Genomic DNA, 5,559 nt, shown 5'->3' with positions numbered 1-5,559 from the left:
TTCACTCTGTGCATTTTTGTGGATACATTTTGTGCTAGACCAAAGTTCAAATATGCCAAACACCCATTTAGCAAAACCGCAAAGCGACATTTAACACTGTACATCAAAACGGGTCGAAATGTTGGCTCAAAAAGCGAAAGCTAAACCATCAAAAAGTTAGAATGATTATTAAGCTGTTTAAAATGCGCTAATTAGTTCGCTAATACAAGTCACAAGAGTAACTACTAAAAATGTGCTAATTAGTTCGCTAATACAAGTCACAAGAGTAACTACTAAAAATGCGCTAATTAGTTCGCTAATACAAGTCACAAGAGTAACTACTAAAAATGCGCTAATTAGTTCGCTAATACAAGTCACAAGAGTAACTACTAAAAATGTGCTAATTAGTTCGCTAATACAAGTCACAAGAGTAACTACTAAAAATGCGCTAATTAGTTCGCTAATAAAAGATAAAAATTGGCCTTAGCAAGAGCAAATATCTAAGATGCAAAATCAAAAGGTCTTTGGGGTCGAAAATAAACAAAATCTAAAATAGAATAAATTAGGTATCCAAAAATTACAAAATATACGAAACACAATAAAACAACAATTGAACAAAAGTTAGACTTCACAAAACTTACCAAATCAACAAACGAGGTCCCAAAAATATAAACCAACAAAGATAACGGAAAAAAAACGCAAATCTAACCAACAAACGAATCTCCAACCTCCAACTCCTTTCTACGCAATCAATAAACTCCAGCCAAGATAACCTCCAACAATCCAAAAATGCCACCTCAACTTGAGACACACCAAGCCATAAATAGTGTTTCGTTTCCCGCACAAATTAAGGAGGGATCATAGGGCCACACAATCAATGATGCGGCCGCAAAATAAGGACGCATGTATAAATACGTCATGAAAACACATTCAAATTCTGGTGTATTTCTTGTTTGGACCTCAGACATGGCGACAGACCAGGGAAAAAATGCACAAGAGTCAGGCGGTAAGTCTTTCATGCATTTTCTATCAACGATTAATTTGAAACATAAGATTAGGCAAGTTGTGATTTTGTGAATTCTGTAAATTTACACAAATAGGTGAGGAGGATGACATGGAAGAGGCTGCTGGGCCCAGTATTCCGGCCAAAGCGGGCACTAAAAAAAGGCAGCCACATTTCACAAGAAAGGAGATGGAGGTTTTGATCCAGAAGTGTGTGGACATCCTGCCACAGGCAGACAGGAATATGAGTCTAAGCCAGAAGTGGAGAATGTGGGAAGAGGTAGCCGTTGCTGTCAATAGAGTGGGTGATTATGTCCGTCCAGCCCGGGATGTCAAACGGCGGTAAGTAAACCCTTGCCCCCCCTAAAAACAAACCCCATTTTAAACCAAAGGATAATGGCTTCCATTTTTCCCCACAGATGGGGCAACTTCAAATATCGCCTAAAGCAAAAACTCGTGGACAGGGCTAGGCATGCAAGGGGGACAGGTGGGGGTCCCACCCCTGTGTCATTGGAGATGACAGATTTAGAAGAGCTGGCACAGGGGTGTGTGCAGCCTGTGGAGGTGTTTGGCGTGTCCAACATGGATACGGACATGCCAGACTTTGCGGCTCCTCATGTTGGCCCAGGTAAGTATTGTGATGTCACCAACTCTGAAATGCTATTGTGCCAATATGTAGATTCTAATGTGAGTCTTTTCTCATTTTTCCAACAGAGACACAGGCGGATGAGTCTGCTCCAGAGGGAAGCCTTGGCCGCAGAATTTCTGCTGGCTCTGCAGGGGAGGAACCAGTACATCCAGCTGAGGACCCTGCAGAAGCCAGTCCAGGGCGTGCCCCCTCGCAGGCAGTGGGCCTCCTCACAGAACTCAATTTCAAATCGGATTTCCATACGGAGATTCTGCAGAGGATGGACGCCAGTCTGATACGGGTGGCTGAGGCCCTGGAGCAAAATGCTGCGGCCAACGTGACCATTGGTCAGGCCCTGGCGGAAAATACCAGGGCCAACATCCGCATCGCCGATGCCCTGGAGCAGCTCGTTCGCCAGCACATGGTGGAGCCGACCTCCCTTCCTGCCAGAACATCAGGATCCTCCACCTCTGGCACAACATCAGCCAATCCTCCAAATGTGCCTAGCCCTGTGCCTAGTCCAGAGGCCACAACATCTGCCTCTGGACAGGCCAGCCCGATGGCATCCCGGACGGTCTGGCGCCCACCCTCCCCCATCCAAACGGGCGAAAAAACGGTGACAGCAATGGCGACTTTTCCCACACTCCTTCTGTGCTTGGCTCATATTCCTTTCTGGTCAAAACTTCCCTCTCCTTTCTTGTGAAATGTTTTTAAGTTATTTTTGTACGTTTATGTCATCAGTTATTGATTATTTATTTTTGATAAAAAGTATCTTTGGCAGAAAAAAAAAAAAATATATTATGCCAATTGGTTTGTGTTTAAACAATAAATTTATGAAAAAAATCTGACATTGTATTGTGACATTATTGTACAAATGGGTTACATTTAATCCTGGCCCTAAAGGCAAAAAAGGACACCAAAAACCATTTCATTTGTATAAAAAAAAGGCCTCTTGAAGGAACGTTTAAAAAATCACATAACGATGCAAATTGCACATTAAAAAAAAAGGGGGAGCTAATTAAAACATGATGACATTATTGTCACAATAGGCCATAAACAACAAATTGAGGCCAAAAAAACCCCCAAAAAATGTACGCCAATTGATTGTGTAATCCTGACATTAGCAGGTATGATTTCCACCTGCGTACGGTTTTGTGCTATCCCAATAAACTGCTTTCCAAACACATACCAAGCCGGTTTTCAATACAACACTAATTGCTTTTGTGACCACCCGCGATTAATCGCTGCAACATCATGGAGTCCCGGGACGGAGGAGAAGGCCATCGCCAATGTGGTCGAGTAATCCAGACCCTAAACTGTGTGAGCATTTTGAAGGGAAAGAGGATGTTCCAGTGACGTATGTGACGGTCCGAACACATTTGACGTTCGCATCTGCTAATGTATGTACGCCCCAAAAACGCCTCGCCACGCCTGCGTTTTTCCATCTCCACCCCCGTCAACACCCAAAAACGCCCTGTTCTGTCAATCACATTTGACATGTCACTTCCTGTACGCTATTTTAGGAACGACAGAAAAAAAGCTCGCAATCTGCCGTACGCACATGCGCAGTGTAACACCGACGCATGCGTGGTTAGTCAACATCGGAACGCAACGAGCGTACTGCTGTTTGCGAGTGGCTCTGAATGAGGGCCAATATCTTCAATGTACAGTAGAGCCAATGCAGTTTATTTTTACCTTTGAAGGAATAGCCAATGGGCGAGGAGCAGGAGGTGGAGGATCCTTCGCCCATGCCCATTGAAGGTAAATACTGAACAGTAAATAATAAAAATAGTTTTTCCAAAACAGAATAAGGTGCGAGATGCAGGCTGGACTGGAGTATCGGCATGTACAGTACTGTGTAGTCACATTTTTAAATCACCACTAATCTCAATTTATACAGAGGGATATTATTCAATACCATGCTCCAGCTCTTTTACATTACAATATATGTTGTTCATGTTTAATATTTCAGGGGGTATCTTACTGTTTTAGCCAATCTCCATAGAATAACTGCACAAACTTAATGGTAAATTTTTAGCAAATACAGCACTCTAAAGGTGCCCATCAACTTAAAGATCTGAAAACCACTGCACGATTATGACATTGTAATCATGCAGTAGTTTGTCAGTCTGTGATGAGCCTGTTCTGCACAAGCAGTCGTTCAGTGCAGGGTCATCAATCACCTGCAAACATGCTCAACTTGAGGTTATGGTCAGGTTGTCCAGCATGTTTTCACAATGATTTTGTTCTTTTTTGTTAAATTTATTTAAATTTTGTTATAACATTTTTCATTTATATACAACGTGTTTTGTCTTTTCTTATGGGATCCTGTTGATACAGTAGATAGCTTTAATACTGTAAGTCACCCTGTCAAAGTCAGATAATTGGATGGGATCATTTATTTACAATTATTATCTGTCAACACTATCGTCCCTTGTCTAATAGCATGTGACTGGCACGCTACTGTGTGCTGGTGCACTTTCAACACAATTACATGTGAATGCACACACACACATATGCACCCACTAACACACACACTGATGAAATGGTTCACACACATTATAGTTAATAATCAGTTATTTATAGTTATTAATAATGACGATGTAAGATGTATTTAAAAGAGAACTAAGGTTCAGGATACATGTTTGGTACCAAACTAAGGCCCTCATTCACACCCGGTCACAAGTGCTGAGCACTCGCAGCCAGGTCGATGTTTAGACTTATGCACGTGTAGTGGCCGCACTGCACGTGCATAATCCCTGGAGAAAGAGAGGAATTATCTTGCTCTGGAGCTCACTACTAAAGGGCTGGCTGTCGATGATGATCAACAGCTCTGTCCATTTTGTAGGTGTGGCGAGAGGGTGGTTTCACAAACAGAGGCATTCCTTAAGGAACGCCTGCCATTTTGTGGGCGGCCACACTGACATCAGCAGTGATGTCAATGGGGAGCTTCCTGCTTGATCAGAGCAGGAAGCTCCCTGGGGCTTGCGGTTGCCGAGACCTAACCTTAGGGTCTCGTCACATGCCCTGATGTCGCGATGATCTTCACCATCGTGACCATCAACCTGGTCGGTCGCTAAAGCTGTGGGTGGTAAGTGGTCGCTTAGTTAGCGACCAGGAGGCCACACTTAAAAATACAAGCGGTCGCCCTTATTCAGAATGAGCGCTCTCTTCTTGCAAGAACCTCTGAATGAGGGCCAAAATCCCTATTTATTTGCAGAAATCTGTTTCTATCGGCAAATATATCGCACCAAGTTATGAATGATAGGGAGTTAATTAGAATGCTATTTTTTGTATATAGTGTTGTAGCCAGTTTGAACTAGTTCTTGGGTGGGAAGATACACAATGAAACTGTTGGAGAACTGAAACATACCTCTGATGACATCTTATGAACTGACCAATGACCTGTATCATACCAGACTGACTTGAAGCCAGAACCAATGATAACCTGCCAAGTTGTCTTCTATGTTATCTATGTGACCTGTACCATATATATGCCTGGGTTCTGGCTCCAGCCAACAGTCATCTTCTTTGTGACCACAGACTTCAGGACTGAATGACTGTATGCTGGATCCAGTGTGCTTGTGTATGCATCAGTATTGTATATTTTATGCTTTTTACTTTAAATTGTTAAACTTCTATCTTGTTACTTTTTTTTACAAAAAAAAATCACTTTTTGTGCTTTCGAACCACATGATTAGATTGGAAAGCAACAATTTTTCATAGCGACTAGACGGCATTAATACCCATACAGTAGTTTTATTATTTTCACACCACTCTTAAGCTTTAACAAAATAATAAATAAAGACACAATAACTGTATAAATTTGAAAAAGGAACCACAGCCAGTGGAGCCACTCCATATGCCAGTCGTGCTATGGCATGCCATATGGAAGATCACAGTACTGTGCATGCCCAGTAGAATCATTCTGGAGTCACACACAGTGCATT

This window comes from Taudactylus pleione, unplaced genomic scaffold (assembly GCF_031769625.1).
Source record: "Taudactylus pleione unplaced genomic scaffold, aTauple2 ptg000998l, whole genome shotgun sequence".
In the NCBI taxonomy this organism is placed as follows: Eukaryota; Metazoa; Chordata; class Amphibia; order Anura; family Myobatrachidae; genus Taudactylus; species Taudactylus pleione.
The sequence above is the reverse complement of the archived record's forward strand: the minus strand, read 5'-3'. Positions refer to the sequence as shown.